The 21,175-nt window shown below is 45.9% G+C and overlaps 1 non-coding gene across 1 annotated transcript; it reads right to left on the reverse strand.

Annotated features, from left to right (window-relative positions):
* Positions 1 to 5,388: 5,388 nt before the first annotated feature.
* On the reverse strand, positions 5,389 to 5,516 carry LOC111727738. Its single transcript, XR_002775212.1, has one exon. It is a non-coding gene; the product is annotated as a small nucleolar RNA SNORA11 (small nucleolar RNA).
* Between the last annotated feature and the right edge of the window lie 15,659 nt (positions 5,517 to 21,175).

A 21,175-nucleotide genomic window follows, 5' to 3' on the forward strand; every position in this document is an offset into this window, starting at 1 on the left:
GTGGCTGGCGCCTTAGCCGGTTGAGCTATAGGCGCCGAGCCAAAATAGGAGATTTTAATAGAGTAAGTTTTTTTAAGCCCGGAAATTTATTTATTTCCTGTTCTTAATATTCCATGGCTTAATCTGGAAAAAAACAAAAAAGTATGCATTGTGCCTATGAATATTCATAGATTGTTTATTTATTTTTGAAACAGAGTTTCACTATGTCACCGTCGGTAGAGTGCCCTGGCATCACAGCTCACAGCAACCTCAAACTCCTGAGTTCAAGCAATCCACCTGCCTCAGCCTCCTGGATTGCTAGGATTACAGGCGTGAGACACCACACCTGGCTCATTCATCTGTCTTAAAAATCCTGAAATTGTGTTCCTTGTCTCTTCTCCCATTTTGTTCATCCTTGTGGATTTACTGGTTCTTAAAATATTATCTTCATGATGTTTGGAAGGGAGAGAAAGCTGGTGGTTAGGTTCTGTCCTCCGTCTTTACCTAGAACCTTGAACTCTTGCTGCTTTCTCAGCCTTAGATTTATTTCTTCATGCATTTTTGTTTTTATTTTTCAGACGTATTTGGAGTTTTTGTTTCTCTTTTATTCTTCTTTCTTACAGGAGTTGCTTTCAGAACCCAGCAACTATGCTGTGAAGAACTAACAGTGAGGGGCAATGTGCCTGCCTTGTGAGTGAGCCATGCTGGACGTAGGTCCTCCAGCCCTAGCAGAACCACGCCAGCTGATGCCACCAGGCATCCCCACGGAACCCTGGCAGAATGCAGATTCATGAATAAAAAGAATAAAAACTCTTTCTGGGTAATGTTTTGAGCCACTTTGAGTTGATGTTATGCAGCAATAACTGACTGGGATGCTCCTTCCTGCCTAGAATTTCTGTGATTGCCTCTCTCTGACCCTCTGGGCCCTTGATCCAGGGGCAGGCTCTGTAACACTCTTTGCGTAGATTCAGGCAGTAGTTTGGCTCAGCTTCCAGAAACAGGCTGGGTCTATCTCCCTCCTTTCCCAAACCGGCATTTCTCCAAGGGCAGTGTAATCTCAGACGGCATTTGGCAGCAGCAGGGCCACCATCACACCCCAAGTTTTAAACACTGATGTTTGCCCCAGTCCTTTACTTAATGCATCACATTTTATTTACATTTTTTATTTGTAATTTTTATAGATACATACTAGTTGTGCCTATTTGTGGGGTACATGTAAAATTTTGATGCAGGCATACCGTGAGTGATAATCAGAGCAGGGTGACTAGGGTATCTATCACCCCAAGTCCCTAACACTTCTTTGTGTTAGGGACATTCCAATTCTATTCTTCTTGTTATTTTGAAATATTCTGTAAATTGATGTTAACTATAGCTGCCCTGTTGTGCTCCCCGACACTAGGTCTTGGTCCTTCTATGGAGTTGTATTCTTGCATCCATTAACCACCTCCTTTTTCGCCTCCCTCCCCCCTACACTTCCCAGCCTCTGGCAACCATCGCTCATCCCTCTCCCTCCTTGTTGGCCCCCACATATGAGGGAGACCTGCACCCTTTGCTGTTTCCTGTCTTACTTATTTTACTCTACAATGTACCACTTTTTAGTCTTTCTTATCCTGTGGTGCTGGAATTCCCATGACTGCCCCATGTTTGTAGAGTCAGGGAAAGGATTTGGGTGACAAGTTTCCTTTTTAACATATTTTTACCCAATCTACTTGACTTACAGTATCCCCTCCAGTGCACCCCCATTTTCCAGATTATGAATGCAGCCAATTCCTGAGTTTTTGAAAAATATGTCATGCAAATCACAGCGGCTCCTGGGTTTCCTCACTTTTGGTTTTATTTTTTAAGCCCAGTGGCTCTGGTCACCTCCCCTACTGTGTGTGTCAAGCCCAGGTGGATTGGGGGGATTAGATTCTTTAAATGGACTGTTAATCAACCTTCTTGATTTTAACTATTTCCTTTCTTTCACAACCATTTCCACATGCTACTTAGAAATTCTAAGGAGATGTTTACCTTGACTTTGAGCCCAGCTGTGAATTTTTTATTTTTTCTTCTTACTTTTTGTTTATATTGTTATGTGTTGGTCTTTTTTTTTTTTTTTTTTTGAGACAGAGTCTCACTATGTCGCCCTCAATAGAGTGTCGTGGCATCACAGTTCACAGCAACCTCAAACTCCTGGACCTAAGCAATTCTCTTGCCTCAGCCTCCCAAGTAGCTGGGACTACAGGCACCTGCCACAATGCCAGGCTATTTTTTTTGGCTGTTGCAATTGTCATTGTTGTTTTAGTAGGCCTGGGCTGGGTTCAAACGTCCCAGCCTTGGTGTATGTGGCTAGCACCCCACCCACTGAGCTATGGGTGGTGCCTAGCTGGCTATTTTTTTAGTTTAGCAGGCCCAGGCTGGGTTCGAACCCACCAGCCCTAGTACATGTGGCTGGTACCCTAACCACTGAGCATAGGTGCCCAGCCAGAGGGTCTTTTTTGAGCATGATCCAGCCATTCATGTTGACATGAAGTCCTGGGTTTGGAGTAATATCCTTACTTCATCTGGTGGCAATGTTCTCAGTCCTCTTCGTGGCCGCATCAATGGTCCCCTTCTTTCTTCTGCAGCGTCAGAGCAGAAATCAACCTACCTTCTGCCCAAGGCTCTGTATCCTGAGCCCATCACACACGCCTCTCTGGGGACAGTGCTTCCATTGTCACCCTCTTTCTCTCCATTGGCTCAGCCTTTCCATCTGGAGAAGAAAGTTTCCCTCAACTCCTCCTGCTTCCAAACCATGGTATCCTCTTTTTCCTTTCCTTCTCTATGGAATTTCTCAAATTACCTCATATGTGTCATATTTATGCATTCTTAACCCCATGTAACTGGTCTTGGACTGTCAACATTTATTCCAGTTATTACTGTTACAAGAAAATTATCCCAAAATAAAATATCTTAAAACAAAAATTGCTCCCAATTTTGTTGAGCAGGAATTTGGGAAGAGTGTGGCTTCAGAGTTCCTCCCTGGGGTGTCTCGTACAGTTGCAAGATGTCAGTCAGCGTGGAAGGCTCAACTGGGCTGGCATCTGAGATGGCCCACTCACGTGGCAGGCAGTGGATAGTGGCTGCTGTCCAAAAGCTCAGCTGCATCTGTCTACTCAAATGCTTCCCGTGACCTCTCCAGTATGGCAGGCTAGAGTAGTAATGGTAACTGGCTTCCCTGGCAGGATGTGTCCCCAGAGATCAGGCAGAAACTAACTGGCCCTTTCACCCCAGCACCAGAGCTGTGCGTCATCCTTTGCCCTGTGCTCTACTGGGTGAAGCAGTCATAAGCCTGCCTAGACTCATGGGGAGGAGACTGAGACCCCACTTCTAGATGAAAAGAGTTATCAAAGAATTTTGAGACTACGTTCTAAAACTGCCATAGTCCACCCTTTCATTACAAATTATTTACATTTCTCCTTCGGTAACATACTCCCTCCCTCCCTAGAATCCCTTAAAATCTCCTTGATAGCATCAGGGGCCATGCCAGGATCTTGTCACCTAAACCAGGTTCCCAAGCAAAAGAGCCTCTTTGAATGAGATCACTTGTATATAGTTTGGTGAACTGAATATGACATCTGTTTTCTACTCACCTAATCCACAGGCAGTCCCTGAGATACAAACACCTGACTGACATACAACTCAGACTTATGAATGGAAGCTATCACAGGCAATAGGGAAATGTACCTGTTCTTCCAACTTATATACAAATTCAACTTAAGAACAAACCTACAGAACCTATCTTGTTTGTAACCTGGGGAATGTAGTGTCGGGGGCAAGTGCTATAGACACGTCTATTCAAAAGCTGGGAAACGGGAGACACACTAGGGTATGTTCACTCTGGAATCCATCTAGGCACGTGTTTCTGGACCCTGCAGTAGGATTCATTTCTCGCCTCTGGGCTTTGGCTTTGTTCTTTGGGCTGTTGTTTCCCTGCCCTAAGATCCTTCCTTTTCCATAAAAAATGGCCATGGTTACAACTGAGTAGATAGTCTGCTTGCTGCCCATATGAAGTTGGAGGGAGGTGGCTAAAAAACTCTTTTCATTTTGTACTATTTTGTCCCTTTTTGTCAAAGCTGCAATTCCCTTTACAATGTTGTGAGATTCCTATGTGTCATATAATTCCACTGCATTAGACAAAAACTATGCCTATAAATCGCTTCAAGATTAATCATTCTGTACCTTGGGCTCTTTACAAGGCTCCAGTATGAGGTAATGACCATGAGATCCTTAGAAGCCCTATTATCCAACAGGGCCTGACAGTCAAGACCTTAAGAATCTTAAGGTTTTAAAAGATTTATTTTAACTACCCCCCCCCAAAAAAAAACTTCCCTAGGTTTCAACAAAGATGTTGGAGTCTCACATTTGGTTCTACTTTTCTCTGAGACATTTTCAGCACCCTGGTTTGATATTTTCTGTATGGTCCCTTTTTACTTTCAGAATCTTCTAGGAGAAATGGGGATGAGAAATAGTTTTGTTCTTGACCCTAGTTTTCTCTAAATGCTACTTGATCATAAAATAATCCCTTAATCCCCTCCACCTTTCTTTTTTTTTTTTCCAGCTCATCTCTCTCTAATTATTATCTTCTGATACATAGTTAAAAGAAACCACTTGTCACTTTTTTGGTTTGGGGGACAGAATCTCACTCTGTCACCCTGAATGGAGTGCCGTGGCTTCGTAGCTCACAGTGATTCTCTTGCCTCAGCCTCCTGACTAGCTGGGACTACTCATCATGACGCCATCATGATGACTGGCTAGTTTCTATATATATTTTTTTAAAGTAGAAATGTGGTCTCAACTCCTAAGCTCAAGCAATCCACTGTCTCAGCCACCCAGAGTGCCAGGGTTACAGGCGTAAGCCTCAGCAGCCAGCCCACTCGTCACTTTGGACATTCGGCCTAGAACTCTCCTCAGCCAGATTCACCAGTTCACTAAGTAAGTTTCAATATTTCATATTACCAGAGATGAGAATTGTATTACATTTTCTGCTGTCTTTTTACAAAGATCTCCTTTTCTCCTGTTTCCAGTAAGATTTCCCTTGTGGTCCTGTAAGCTATCACTGACAACTCAGAAGACTGTCAGTCTTTTCCTAAAAATCTCGGAGTCCTCTCAGCTTCGTTTGTCTTTCAGTCTCAAAGCCTCAGACATATGTGCAGAGTATCCCATTTCTAGTGCCAGAGTCTGGTTGTCACTATTGCTGTGTAACAAAGGACTGCACCCCTGAACTTAGCAACTTAAACCAGCAACCATTTAACTCTACACATGGCTTTTTTTTTAATTTTCCAGTATTTTATTAGGCATTTTTAAAACATACAATACAATTGAAAGAATTATATAGTGAATGGCCACACACCCACCACATACATTTCATAATTTTCTTTCTTCTTCTTCACGTGTAGGGAATTTGTATGTAGGGAGGCCGCAGGTTTTGTGCCTCCTATCACAATGACTCCGGATTCCTATTGGGTGTGTTACAAAGAGAGGGGCCATTTTTCAGGCCCCTGCTCTAAGCATACCCTTTCTACTCATGATTTTGTAGAATAAGAAATTGGGTGTTCACATGGATGGAGCTGGAAAGTGTTCTTCTTAGCAAAGTGTCACAGGAATGGAAGAAAAAGTATCCAGTGTACACAGCCCTATTATGAAATTAATTCATAGCTTTCATATGAAATCTATAACCCAATAACAGCCTAACTATATGGGGAGGGGGGAGGGAGAAGGGAGGGAGGAATGGGTGGAGGGAGGGTGATTGGAGGGATCACTTCTGTGGTTTATCTTACAAGGGTACAAGTGAATCTTTCTAAGAGTAGAATATGATTGCCTTAACACAATAACTAAGAAAATGACATGAAGGCTATGTTAACCAGTTTGATGAAAATATTTCAAATTGTATATGAAAACACCACACTGTACCCCAGAATTGTATTAATGTACATAGTTATCATTTAATAAAAAAAAATACTAAAAAGAAATTGGGGAGAGTTTGGGTGGGCAGTTCTAGCTAAACGTTTCTCCTGTGGTTGTGGTCAGATGCCACTTGAGACTGTGATCATCTGAAGGCTCAAGGTATATGTCCAAGGTAGCTGGATGCCCAAGGTAGCTCACTCACTGGCTGGTGGTTGATACCTGCTGGAAGCTCACCTTGCCTGTTACCTGGAGAACCTGCATCCAACTCTCCAGCACAGAAGACTCAGGATAGTCAGACTTTTCACATGATCTCTGGTTTATCCTCTAGCAAGCAGCTTATGGAGACCAGCCTCTGTTTACACGACATTCTCTGATCCAACCTCAGAAGCCACAAAACGTCTTTTCTGCTGCCCATTGATCAGAATAGTCATAAATCCAGCTTAGATCCCAGGGGAAGGGACCCAGTACCATCTCTCATGGGAAAAATGTAAAAAATGGGATGGGGCCTATTTTTTTAAACGTCATAACATTCTACTAAGATTATTTGTTCAAAAGTGAGCAGTGACTTTCCAATCAATTCATCCAGCAATCTCTTCCTAGTCCTCACGACGCTGCTGAACTTTTCTGAGGCTCTTGCAACCTCCTTGAAACTTCCTCCTTTCTCTCCGGGCATTTCCCTGACTTTATCTTCTAATCATCCCCATAACTCCTCTGCATTCCACCTCCTTCCCATTAGACCAGCTTGCCTCTCTCTCTTGGCCCTGAGAGGCAGCATCTTCCCAGGCTCTGTCCTCAGTTAGGGTCTCTTCTGAATCTCCCAGGTTGTTCCCCTTAGTAGTGGAAGCACACTTACTGCTCAGGAGCCCTTTCTGTGGGGAATGACTTTCTTTCACTAATAATCCTTTCAATGCCTGTGTTAGGAGCAGACAGGGACGAGTGCCCTCCACCCTAGAGCTGGACACCTGTATCAGGTCGTGTCTTGGGTAGAAACAGAATCCATTTGCATGGAGTAATTGAGGAGCTTTTAGTTTAGTTTTTTTTTTTTTTTTTTCGAGACAGAGTCCTACCATGTCGCCCTGAGTAGAGTGCTGTGGAGTCACATCTCACAGCCACCTCCAACTCCTGGGCCTAAGTGATTCTCTTGCCTCAGCTTCCCAATTAGCTGGGACTATAGACGCCTGCCACAACACCTGGCTATTTTTTGTTGCAGTTGTTTAGCTGGCCTGGGCTGGGTTCAAACCCACCATTCCCTGTGTATGTGGCTGGTGCCATAACCACTGTCCTACAGGTGCTGAGCTGAAGAGCTTTTAATAAAAGAATTCTTTGCAGTGGTGCCGGCAGCAACCAGCAGCAGGAAGCTATTCCCTTCCCTTACTCTGAAGGAGAAAGAGGAAGGAACAGTTAGTTGCCAGAATCCTAGGTGAGCACCAGTTCTGCAGAGGGAGTTGCTCAGCTGCAGGGGGTCTGGTCATTAAAAATTTGCAACCCAGGTCTGGGAGGGAGCAGGGAGAGACACCTACGTTACCCCCTTTTGCCCTATGAATATCCACAGGCAAAATCCAGCAAGAAGCAAGCTGGCAAGGGAGTCAGGTGGCGCGGTCATTTGAGTCAACATCCAAGAGAAGGCAAAGGATGGAGAATTGATCTGGGGACTTGTTTTAACTTCAAAAATTTTTAGTAAATACCTAATATATCCACACAGCCTAAATTTGAAAGGACAGAGAGTGAAAAACGTTGTCTCTCCACCCCTGTTCCCTAACCGTGTAGACCCCCAGCCAGGAGACAAACAACATGGTCACTATTGTACAAGTCTTTGAGAGATACTCTGAACCTCCGTATGGGTATTCTTTCCCTCCTTTCCCATGAACAATAGTATGTAAATGGCAATATTCTGCACTTTGCTCTTTTCACTTTGTGACACATTTTGGATCATTCCACACTAGTGCTTTCCTTCATGACTGTGGTGTTCTATGGCATGGATGCACTTTAACTTACCAACTAATCCCGTGATGACAAGTTTTGCCCCAGTGGGCCGAATTGCACTGAGTCTGACTCAGGGTCATGGAATTACCCAGGGTCCCTCAGCTGGGGCAGAATCCAGGGGCCTGGTCCAAGGCCATGAAAAGCCCTGAGAGGGCACAGAGGGGTCAGCAGTTGGGTGGGGTGCAAAGAGCCAGGTCCTGACCTGGAGTGAGAAATATTCCCATCCTGGGCAGGGCCTAGGCCCTTCCAGGCAAAAATCACTTTGCAAAGAGATTTCCTTTGAATGTCAGACTGTCTTCTGATGAAGTGGAGGCCTGTGGGTCTCATACAATGCTGATGACTGACTAATGTGCTGCAGTTTGAATTTGCAGTTTCCATCTTCAAAACCAGTGGAAGTGCGTGACTGGGTTTGGGCCATGGGCTTCTTAAGGACTCAATCCTTACAGGTCTGGTCACACCTACTGGGTTTAAGCTGCCAGAGTCCTGCTTTTCTGATTTTGCCTAATCCTAGTCAGGCTGCACCAGCAGAAACTTCAGCCAGCTGAGAGAGCACCAGTGGCCTTGCCAGAGGACAGCCTGAGGAGGCGGGTATGCAGAGGTTTGGTCCCTTCTCTGGCCTGGTCCTCCCCCATGGCCAGCAGTGGTGGGACTCTGGTAACCAAGCAGTAATCCCACTCACTCCCCCTTTGCCTTGAGTTTCAGGTCTTCTCTCTCCCACTGGGTCTGAGGAAGAACAAGAAGGTGCCCTAAGCCTGCCAGTCCCTACTCGTCTGAGCGCAGCAGAGCAGCCCCCTGTTTATCGGTTTCCTACGACACACTGAAGCCTGGGGGCAGCGTCTCTGTCTCTCACCGTCAAATGAGTGGCTGACTCCATCTGTGGCCTGACCCCTCAGAGCTGGCTATAGGAGCGAGGCTCCTGGGGGCTTTGCCACTGAGGAAGCTTCCAGCAGTGTCGTTGGGCTTCCCAGGCAACTGTCATAAGCGAAACACAGGCTGGGCACTGAGAAGTGGCAGGTATGTGACAGGACATGGCTCAGTGGGAGAGTGAACCACCGCCTCAGCAGCGCCAGTGTGTGCCCTGCAGAGGGGACGTCTTGGAATGGGCAAGGGAGCAGGGGGAAGGCCAGGTCATGGGCCTGTGCCACAGGGCTGGCTGTGGTCTCAGCAGCCAACAGCCTGTGGGCTCAGGCATTAGGAGAGCCAGACTGGGCACAGGTCCATGCCTTCCGAGGTTCTTGCTAGAGATGGGAGATGTGCACAGTCAGGGTTCTTGCTAGAGATGGAAGGGAGATGTGCAAGGTTAGGGTTGCTCTTAGATTTGGTCCTCTGGTAACAGTGGTAGGAGACACAGAAGGAGGGACAGAGAGGGCCAGGGAGACTGCTGAGAGATGAGGCCACAGTAACAGTTCAGACAAGAGCTGACAAGGCCTGAATTAGGGGAAGAGCAAAGAGGAGGAGTCCGATTGGCAGGACCTGGTTTTCCACTGGATAAAGAGGGCAAGGCACCTTCAGTGTCCTATCGGCTATGACAAGGGGCCATCCCCCAGGGGCCACCAGCAGTGCATCACTACAGCCGGCTCTTCAGGGCTTGGATGGGGGGGACTGCAGGAGCTGATGGCAGCGCTCTCCTCTCTACAGCGCTACTTTCTCCACAGTGGAGACAAGTTCATTGGCCTTTGGACCAAGGTTTGTACCTTGGCCTCCCTGTTCACTCAAATGGTGGCCTAGCGCTGGTGAGGAGCTTGTTGGAGACACTGCATCATCATCATCATCGTTCCCAGAGGTGGGGGGTAGGGAGCGGAGTATTTTCCATTAGGATATTTCCAGTGTTTTCAGTCAGTTTTTCTCCTGTATGGATGTTGGGTTTTAAGAGAGGGTATGAATTACTTTCACGGCAAATAGTTTTTATTTTGGTGGTAATTCAAAATGATTCAATACCACCTCCCTCTGTTCCATTAATAAGGGTGATCTTGGAATGAATGACTTACAGCTCCTCCCCTTAAAGCAGCTGTCATTCAGGAGAGCAGCAGGAACACAAGGACACAGGGGAGCAGGTAGAAGGGAGGGGTATCAGGGGACTCAACGCTCCAATCCAGAACACATGTCGATAGTTATGGGGCCTCTTACAAATGAAAGACACTGATCTTGTGGCGTGTCTGAAGGTGGGGCAGGCTTATTCCATAGTCAGGGCTGACTTGGGAAATCCTGGGCAGGTGGAGACTGTACTGTATCCCTGAAAGCCCCATTCCTGGCTTTCCACTTGGTGGAGGTGGACAACCTCTCTGATGGGTGTGATGTGTTGTGAGCCTGAAGTTGGGAACTGGACTGGGATAGAGGTTGATGTAGCAGCTCTGAGGTGAGGCTGCCTGTGTTTCAATCCTGTGTGATCTTGTGTAAGTTACTTAACCTCTCTGTGCCTCAGTTTACTCTTCCATTAAAAAAGGGATGGGTGTTTATGAAGAAGAAATGAGATAACACAGAGGGAATGCTCAAACTTGCTGTCTCTCATCAGTATTACGATAGTTACTGCTTTCTCTGGCAATTGCCCACCTACAGCAGTGCTTTCCAACCTTTTGGGAATAGGGAATAATTTTAGGGAAGACAATTTTTCCATAGACTGGGGGAGGTGGTTGGTTTAAGGATGATTCTAGGCATTACATCTCCACCCCAGATCAATAGGCACTGGAGTATCACAGGGAGTGTGCAACCTAGATCCCTCACATGTGCGGTGTACAGTGGGGTTCACGCTTCTGTCAGGATCTAATGACACTGCTGATGTGGCAGGAGGAGAAGCCCAGGCAGTGAGGGGAGCCATGGGGAGCAGCTGTGAACACAGATGAAGCTTCACTCACTTGCCCACCACTTGCCTCCTGCTGTGCCGCGCGGTTCCCAACAGGCCTCAGACCAGAACTGGTCCACAGTGTGGGGTTTGAGTAGGGTGACCAGATTTTAACATTTGCAAAGTGGGACAATGTGGTGGGGGGGCAGGGCAGGGGATGGGACAGGGCAGGGCCTGACAACAAAGCAAACTTTGATAAGCAGTTCTCGATAATCACTTCTCAACAATTATTTGTAATTATTACAGTTTAACATTATAAAATTAACAAAATAATATAAAACTCATATTCTGGCGAAATAGCCACATGGCAGCCGAAAACTGTATATTCCCTTCCTGTTCTCCCGCCCTTTCATGTATTCTTTCCAAAAATCAGGACTTGTTTAAAATGCTGCTGGATGCAAGACAAATCGTTGAAAATCAGGACTGTCACGCCAAAAGCGGGATGTCTGGTCACCCTAGGTATGAGGACTGCAGATGTACAGGAATATGAGCCAGGCGTATATTAAATGGGCACTAATTTTCACTCACATTGACAAAAAATAAAACAAATAAAAAATAAAGCAGGCTCGGTGCCTGTGGCTCAAGTGGCTAAGGCGCCAGCCACATATACCTAAGGTGGCGGGTTCGAATCCAACCCGGACTCGCCAAACAACAATGATGGCTGCAACCAAAAAATAGGCATTGTGGCGGACGCCTGTGGTCCCAGCTACTTGGGAAGCAGAGGCAGGAGACTTTCTTGAGCCTAGGAATTGGAGGTTGCTGTGAGCTGTGATGCCACAGCACTCTACCCAGGGGGACAGCTTGAGGCTCTGTCTCAAAAAAAATAAAAAATAAAATAAAGCAAAGGCTGGGCAGAGTGGCTCACATCTGTAATCCTAACACTCTGGGAGGCTGAGGTAGGAGGATCACTTGAGCTCAGGAGTTCAAAACCAGCCTGAGCAAGAGAGAGACCCTGTCTTTACTAAAAATAGAAAATTATCAGGGCATTGTGGTGGGTACCTGTAGTCCCAGCTACTTGGGAGGCTAAGGCAGGACAATTGCTTGAGCTCAGGAGTTTGAGGTTGCTGTGAGCTAGGCCGATGCCATAGCATTCTAGTCCGGGCAACAGAGTGATACCCTATCTTAAGCAAATGAATCAATCAGTCAACAAAGGAACAAATAAACAAATAAAGCAAAGTTCTCCCAGAATCAAGAAGTTAGGAAAAATACTATGGACAAGAGAGAATGTTCGAGTGGTCATTGAACTTACAAAAAGATACTCTTCACCAATAATCTTCAGAGAAACACAAATTGAAACCAGGGTGTGATACCACCATGCACCCATCAGAATGGCACCGTGAGGAAGGGAAGGGCATACACATTCATAGAACCACTTTGGCTCGGCAGTACCCCCTAAAGCTAAACATGCTGTGACCCAGGGATCCCACTTTGGGGCATAAACTCAACAAATATGTATGTATAGTTCATCCAAATCCCTGCACTGGGTTGTTCATAGCTGCTGCTCTTTGTGACAGCCCCACGTAGCCAACAACAGCAGAATGGAGAAATACGTCATGGTGTGTTCTGACGAATGGAATACTCTACAGCAGCGTGGATGGGTGGACACAGGTCTGGCTCGTCCAGCCAGCTCTGTACAAACAGATGCATGAACCTCACAAAGATGACATACAGCAAAAGAAGCCAGAGACAAGTGTACAAACTGTTTCCATTCATATGAAGGTCAAAGCCAACTTCAGGCAAAGGTGTTTAATATTGTTTAGAGGAAAAATTGTAATCACCTATGGTAAGGGACAGGGACAGTGGTAAAAACAGAGTGGGAGGTGGCTTCTGGGTGTGCCAGCCACGTTCCATTTCTTGGCCTGGTTGCTGGTCAAGCAGGGGTTACCGTGCAGAGGACTGTCTACTTGTCCTCTGTGAGGCCTAAAAGGTCATTCATTTACTCATTCAAAAAGTTCTGTTGAATTCTTACTCGGTGCCAAAGCAGCACAACCCTTGGCCTTGAAAAGGCTGGGGATAGTGGAGGGGACCCACTCTTCTCAGGGTCTGCAGGGTGGTGGAGGGGCTTCCTGCCTACGTGACTGGCAGCCAGTGCACTCCCTCACTCTCCCACTGGAATGGAGGCCGCACTGAGGAAAGGTCACTTTGCCAGGGCAGAAGTGGGTGTGGTGATGGGAGGAGGCAGATGAAAGGAGGGTGCCGTGGAGGAGGTCCAGGGTCCTTCCCCGGAGAGTGCAGGAAGGAGTATGCTGGACTTAATCGGAGAGACAATAAACAGGGGAAAAGTCACTGGTGCTTCTTTTTGCTGATGCAGAGAACAGGGGGTGGATGTGGAGAAAACCAGCCTGGGATCCGTCATTTCCTTTACCAGAAGCTTTTCTCTTATTTATGCCTTTTTTCTTCTATGCACCTGATTTCACCTTTTTTTAGGCACCTGGTTTAGTAGCCTTAGGTATCAAGATGCCACCATTCCTAACTCAATCCATTGTTTGGGGAATTGCCCTGCCTCACCTGTTTTCTGAGTCAGTGCCAAGCAGAGATCTGGATAGTGAGAACAGTCCCTCAGGGAGCCCTGGCCCGGGGAACCCCTGGGGAGGCCTGTATTGCGGTGGGAAGAGTAAGCTGAAACCCAGTCATGCTCAGGGTAAGTGTACAACCATAACATGTCACCCAGGATAGTGTCACAGGCTGAAGCAGTGATCCTCAAAGTGTGGTCCCTGGACCAGCAGCAGCACCTGGGAGCTCCCGGGAAATGCAAATACTCAGGCTCCAGCCCAGACCTGCTGAATCAGAAAATCCAGAGAGGGGCCGGGTGATCCATGTTTGCATGAGCCCTCCAGGTGATTCCTCTAAGGAAAGGGCCCTGTTCCTAGCCGCTGTCCTTCGCACCAGTGTTTTCTCTCCTTGGAAGAGAGATTAAAACAATGGTGTCGTAGCTGGGCGCCATGGCTCACACCTGTAATCCTAGCACTCTGAGGCAGGGGATTGCTTGAGCTCAGGAGTTTGAGACCTGCCTGAGCAAGAGTGAGACTCCATTTCTACTAAAAATAGAAAAACTAGCTGGGCATTGGGGTAGGCACCTGTAGTCCCAGCTACTCAGAGGCAGAGGCAAGAGGATTGTTTGAGCTCAGGAGTTTGAAGTTGTTGTGAGCTGTGATGACACCATAGAACTCAACCCCAGGGTAATAGAGTGAGACTCTGTCTCAAAAACAAAAAAACAAATGAACAAGCAAACAAACAAAACAATGGTGTCAGATTGAAGCTCGAGAATCAGAACGTCTCCTGGGGCTCTTTGGCACTGGTCTAGTTTAATCAAGTTCTGGTCATCCCATCACTGTAGGAGCCCAGGTTCTGAAAACAGTCTGAATTAGGTTACGATCCTGGCCCTACTGCTCACTGGTCTGGCACCCTGGACAAGTTGGGTACCCTCTCTGAGCCTCAGTTCCCATCTGGAACTTGGGGCCCAGGAGAGGCTGCTTGACCAGGGTATGGGGGATATCCTAGTCCTGGACACACAGTGAGTGCTCAGTAGATGGCCCTACTAGTTATCATCCATGCAATGTGAAGAGATGACTAGATCTCAAAGAAATCAGCCTAGAAGCTCGTCATGGTGGGGTGGTGTTCAGGGACCAAACAGCAGTTCTGTGCTGTCTGTCATCAGGCTCTGTGAAGTCAGTTGCTACTATGCCATGACTCTGAATAGTGTAGTAATAAGGGGTACGTATTAAACTACCTTATAAACAAGGTCGTGAGGTTCCAAGGCTGGTGAATTGCTTCCAGCCTGCGTGCCAGGATGTAGTAAGGCAGCAGAGTGCACAATGAGCCCTCGCCGGCCCCAGCCATCCTGGCAGGTCGGCAGCGTGCTTTTGCCACTGAATGAATGGACACACCTGACTGGCAAGCTCACAGATAGAACCGCCTCCTGCCCCCGTGCTTACCTACCAGCAGAATGATTTATGGCCATTCAGTTTTCATTTATAAAACTGACAATATCCCAGCTGATAAATATTGATATATGTGAAATTCAGCAGCCGCAGGATAAAAGCCACTGGCCCTGTGGCGACATCTGGCCGCCTTGCAAAGACGTCATCCGCTTGCCCTTCACCCCGCATAATGCTGACTGCTGTTAGATATAATAAAGAGTGTTTAAGGTCCACGGGGATAGGACAATAGGCTTAAACGCAACCAGCAGACTCCACAGCTGGAGGAGATCGCAGGTAGAAACGTTTGGAATCAGACTTGTGAAGAAGTCTGTAGTGTGACCCTCACTGGCAACATGGGATGGGACAGTAACTGTGATGACAGAGGACTAAGCCACCTGAGCAGTGACAGACATGGGCTGGTGTTTCTGCTCATGGATTGTCTGCAGAAGTGGCGGCTGAGATTTCCTCACAGAACACTCTTGGGGACGACAGTTCCAGGGAGGGGATCAGGCATTGCATTTTATCTGCAGATTTCAAAGTTTTTGACATGAGTCAGTCTTTCTCAATACTTTGTAGAAAGAAGGCAATAGTTTCCATTTCTCCAGATGGGGAGCCTGAAGGGCACATTGGGCAACGGGATCACGGGTCCCAAAGTGACTGACCGAGCCCCACCTGTCTGGGAGCAGGTGTCTGGGGCCAGCAGCCAGCACGGGGAAGGGAGCACAGGGGAGGAAACAGCACCTACAAGCCGCCAAGCACCAGGCTGTCAGGCTTTGGATCCTAAACTCAGTGCTGCACCTGAGTCACCCATCAAATTTATTAAAGATTCAGATTTCTGGTCAAACTAGTTACTCCCTTCAAAAATTTTGGTTGAGAGTGAAGATGGAAGCCAGAATTCTGTATTTTATCAAATTCCACAGGTGACCAAATTTGACTCTTGAGCATCAATACATAAGGGACTGTGGCCGGGTGCAGTGGCCCATGCCTGTAATCCTAGCACTCTGGTAGGCTAAGGTGGGAGGATCACCTGAGCTCAGGAGTTCAAGACCACACTGAGCAAGAGGGAGACCTTGTCTCTATTAAAAATTGAAAAACTAGCCGGGTGTTGTGGTGGGTGCATATAGTCCCAGCTCCTTGGGAGGCTGAGGCAAGAGGATTGCTCAAGCCCAAGGGTTTGAAGTTGCTGTGAGCTATGATGATGCCCTAGCACTCAATCCAGGAGGACAGAGTAAGACTGTCTCAAAAATAACAAAATAAAAAATAAAATAAAGGACTGTGGAAGAAAACTGGGACCTCTACAGAACCAGATTCCTGTGTCTGGGTGACCCCACTTTCTCTCTGCTCCAGCTGACAATGGCAATGACTTACCTGCTTCCTTTGGCACAGTGCTTTGCTCCCTTTTTGGGGTTTTGTGCACCTTTGAGATGCTGATTGCAAAGAATGACATTCTTGTGCCTTCGTGAAGCTGTGACTTCAAAAGTGTCTGTAGGTGGCAGATTTAGCCCTGGGGGAGAGGTTCAAGAACTTAGGCAAAAATTAATGGAAAAAACGTTTTGTTTTTTAAATGTAGATCTTTGTTCATCCTACCATCACTAGCTCCTCAAAGGCACAAGGCCACTTTCAGGTTTTGCGGCCCCTAGTATATAAAAGAATTAAGAAATTCTATGCTAGGGAAGCGGGGAGTGGTAGCTCATGTCTGTAATCCTAGCACTTTGGAAAGGCAGAGGTGGGAGGATTGCTTGAGCTCAGGAATTCAAGACCAGCCTGAGCAAGAGTGAGACCCAGTCTCTACTAAAAATAGAAAAACTGGCCAGGTGTTGTGGCAGGTGCCTGTAGTCCCAGCTACTCAGGAGGCTGAGGCAAGAAGATATCCTGTTTGAGGTTGCTGTGAGCTATGACGCCACTGCACTCTAATCAGGGTGACTGAGTGAGACTCTATCTCAAAAAAAAAAGAAAGAAAGAAAAATAAGAGATGCCATGCTAAGATAGTGTTTGTGGTGAATGTGGTTAATCAGCACTCCCCTTCCTGTCCCATAAGGGGAGTATTGCCTTTCTGTATCATAAGGGCGAGAAAGTTGAAAATCTTCTTTTCCCTGCTCCCTTCCAGCTGGCTATAAATCACATCACTTCACATGTGCTGGCACGTGACTTGGAAGGCAGAAGTGAGGCAGAGGTCCCTTCCACTGCTCTTGGCTATTTACTGCAGGTGGCTGAGGCTGCTATTGCAGAAGCCTTTTTAACGCCCGGCCACCAGTGTCCTGGGAGTGCGGGCATCTTGTTTCCTGGATCTCAGCTACAGTGGTGAGTTCTCTGACTCAGAAGCTTACAAAATCAATGAATGGACTGGAGGCGCAGGCTCCAGGCTGGGCTTCTAAAAGTGACTACCAGAATTCTACCACACCAGCCTTCTGGGAAGCTGGTCATGAAGTAGGAGCTGCATCTGGGGGTCGTTGAGCTCATGGCTGCAATTCCAGGGATGAGAAAGCTCCAGCCAAACACCCGCGAGGCTGGCAATCGAGGCAAATATCTGCCAATGAGCTTTTATAGCATTTGCCAGGAGATGGCATGGAAATACTTGATGGAAAGCCCTTTCACATCTTTCTTTGTGCATTTGTTCAGGTGTTGACCTGCAAGGTATGTACACCTAGATAGATACTGCTAGGGTACTCTCCAAAAATGTTTTGATTCGCTCTGCCACCAACGTTTGACTTTACCAAATTAACGCAGCATGTGACCTGGGCCTGAATTTTAAAATATCCACCAGATGGCAAGACAACCACCAGCATAGAAGGAATCTTAAAGACTGACGGATACAGAAACCCAACTTAGTGGGACAGACACACACCCCGCCCATCCGATGGGCACCAGTGGAACGAATGCTTATACACTGAATATTGGCTCTAGTGTAATCAATCTTTTTAATCTTTGGCAACTTGAGAGGCTCATTGTTTTACATTTGTGTTTCTTTGAGGCTAATGGTGTTGAAAAACTTTCCATCTGTCACTTTTAAAACTATCTTCTAAATCTTGAATTTTAAAAAGTCATGCAAACTACTGCAGAGATAAGTTCTGCAGCAATGTTTTTAGAGCTGGCTATGGACTAAGCCTTCCACTGGGTCCTAGAGATAAAATAGTAGACTTCCTACTCTTGAGGAATTCAAGGCATCTCGTGGGAAGAAAGGCACACATACATACACACAGAAGTTCATTTCCTAGTGAAGAGTACCATAGTTTCCAGGATGAATTGAAATCATTGAATACTTTCTTATAATAGGGCAAGGAATAGAGTCACACAGAGTCATCCAAGATGAAAGCCAATCTGTAAAGATTATAATTGAAAAATTTGTCCTCACACGGTACATCAATGCCTTCTTTATTTCATGACGTATGTTTTAGCAAGAGTAATATGCAGAACAGTAAATATTGCTGTGTGATTTTTTTCCATGATAAATCTAGGGCTGAAAAGTGTCCCTTAGTAAGAGACTGGATAGATGAAAGAAAGGTTCCCTCCCACTCCCACCACGGGGCTGTCAATGAGGTCTGCTAAAACAGACATTTGATAAGATCCAGAGTCACATAAAATAATACCCTAAATGTGCAGGATACAATTAAAAATCACTCATATTAGCGACCAGGAAATAAGATCCAATCTCAAGTTGAACAAGAAAACACGATCAATAAATGCTGTTATATACGTGACAGTGATGTTGGACTGACCTAACAAGGACTTTAAAATAGCTATCATTAAAAATTGCAGTGAGCAATTCCAGACCTACGTAAAACAAATAAAAGCAGAAAGTTTCATCACAGAAATACAATGTATAAAGAACCAAATGGATAGATGTAAGGAAAGACTTTTTTCTTAAAAAAATCTTTCCAGGCGGCACCTGTGGCTCAAGGAGTAGGGCGCCGGCCCCACATGCCAAGGGTGGCAGGTTCAAACCCAGCCCTGGCAAAAAAAAAAAAACTGCAAAAAAAAAATCTTTCCTCTGGCTTCCTGTTTATTAAAAGTCTTTGCAGAAGAATTATATATCTCTTGAGGTAACTGGAATTTCATGATCTTTACCTTCAGAAAACCCATTCACGGAATCTAAATCCCTACTGTCCTGGCATTCAAGCACCAAGACAGAGGCTGTGAAGTGTGCATTAGCAGTAATTAGTAGTTGGGCACACGTACAACCCCCTTGTCTGCAATTCTCCCTGAGAGCTAATGACCCACCTTCTCTCTCAGCCTTGCTCTCTGTTTTGCAACATAGTCTTATTCTGTCACCTGGGTAGAGTGCTCCAGTGTCATAGCTCACAGCAACCTCAAATTCTTGGGCTCAGGTGATCTTCTTGCCTCAGCCTCCTGAGTAGCTGGGACTATAGGCACTCGCCACAAGGCCTGGCTAGTTTTTCTATTTTTAGTAGAGACCAGGTCTCACTCTTGCTTAGGCTGGTCTCGAACTCCTGGCCTCAAGCAATCCACCTGCCTCGGCCTCCCAGAGTGTTAGATTACAGGTGTGAGGAACGGCGCCTGGCTCAGCTCCAGTCTTGCTCAGTTTGGAAGCCGGTGCTGGGACACATTTTGGAATGCAGAGCAGGTCGAGTGGGGCCTTCAGGAGTCAGACAGTGGCTTGTCCATTGTGGCCCCCTGGCCTGGGCAACATGGAATACTCAGACTAGAGTGCTAATAGACTTTCATGTCCTCTCTGGGCTAGGCTTGTAGGAACCCTCCTTCCTATGACTGTTTGCTAATAATACAAAATTCTTTCAATGACTTAGCCATTTAGAACATCAAGCCAAATATCATGGCTGGATATCAGACTTGTCTGCAAAAAAGTGTTTAGTCTTTACTAACCACTTGACTAAAAAGATTCTAGTCTTGATTCTAAGAGCAGTGGAAGCCACTGAAGGGTAGAGAGCAGGGTGGTGACATCAACAGCTTTGCATTTCAAAGATCACTGGGGTTGTAGGAGCAGGAGAAACAGGGGTCATCAGCTGGGAGTCCTAGTCCAGGAAACATTTTTCCTGGGCACAAAGAGGCATCTCATTGTGGTTTGGGTTTGCATTTCCCTAATCACTAATAATATTGAACATCTTTTCATACGCTTGTGGCTCATTTGTATAGCTTTTTCAAATATTTTTCCATTATTAAACTGGATTGCCTTTATTAATGTTGTAAGAGTTCTTTATCTGTATTCCAGATATCAGATATGTGATTTGCAAACATTTTTTCCCAATCTATGGGTTTTCTTTTGATGGCATCTTTTGAAGCACAAAAGCCTAAAATTTGATGAAATCCAACATAGTATTTCTTTTGTCACTTGCACTTTTGTGTCGTGTCTCAGAAACAATTACCTAAGGGCACACAGATTAACTCCTGTATTTTCTTTTAGGAATTTTTATAGTTTTAGCTGTTAGGCCTTTGTTCCATTTTTAGTTCATCTTTGAGCACAGTGGCTCAATTTCTTTCTTTTGGATGTAGACATCTAGTTCCTCCAGCACCACTTATGATGAAAAGACTATTTTTCTCTATTAAACTGAGAATGCTTTTATTCTTTCTCTATTATCAAACCTTTTATTTATTTATTGAGAGACAGAGTCTCACTTTGTCGCCTTCGGTAGAGTGCTGTAGCATCATAGCTCACAGCAACCTGCCACTCTTGGGCTCAAGAGTTGTGTGCCCTGCCACAATGCCCCACTTATTTTAGAGAGGAGGTCTCTCTCTGGCTCAGGCTGATCTCAAAATCCTGAGCTCAGGCAATCCAACTGCCTCAGCCTCCCAGAGTTCTATTATTAAACTTAATAGTCTTAGGCAGAGCCTGTGGCTCAATGTGTAGGGCACTGGCCCCATATACCGAGGGTGGCAGGTTCAAACCCAGGCCTGGCCAAACTGCAACAAAAGAATAGCCAGGCATTGTGGTGGCTGTAGTCCCAGGTACTTGGGAGGCTGAGGCAAGAGAATCACCTAAGCCCAGGAGTTGGAGGTTGCTGTGAGCTATGACGTCGCGGCACTTTACCAAGGGCGATAAAGTGAGACTCTGTCTCTACAAAAAACAAACAAACAAACAAAACACTTAATAGTCTTGGTTAATTTTCTCAACTGTGTGTTCCACTTCTCCTTTTTATTGTTCCTATTCTTCTAGTTACTTTGGGCTCACTTTGCTCTTATTTTTCCAGATTTTTATAGTGGACCATTAGGTCTGTTTTTGAAACCTTGTTCTTTCCTAATAGAAGCACTTAAAGCTATAACTCTCTCTCTGAACACCGTTTGTTTATATCCCACAGATTTGGGCCTTCTTTCTTTGTCATTTAGTTCAAAGTATTTTCCAATTGCCTTTGTGATTTTTTCTTTCATCTGTTGATTATTTAGAAGTGAATTATTTAGTTTCCACATTATTTGACTTCTCCTTCATCATCTTACTGTTATTAATTTCTAACTTAGGCTTGGTGCCTGTGGCTCAAGTGGCTAAGGCGCCAGCCACATACACCTAAGGTGGCGGGTTCGAATCCCCAGCCCGGGCCCCCCAAACAATGACGGCTGCAAC

This window comes from Otolemur garnettii, unplaced genomic scaffold, assembly GCF_000181295.1.
Source record: "Otolemur garnettii isolate 467f Iridium unplaced genomic scaffold, OtoGar3 scaffold00120, whole genome shotgun sequence".
NCBI classification, from domain to species: domain Eukaryota; kingdom Metazoa; phylum Chordata; class Mammalia; order Primates; family Galagidae; genus Otolemur; species Otolemur garnettii.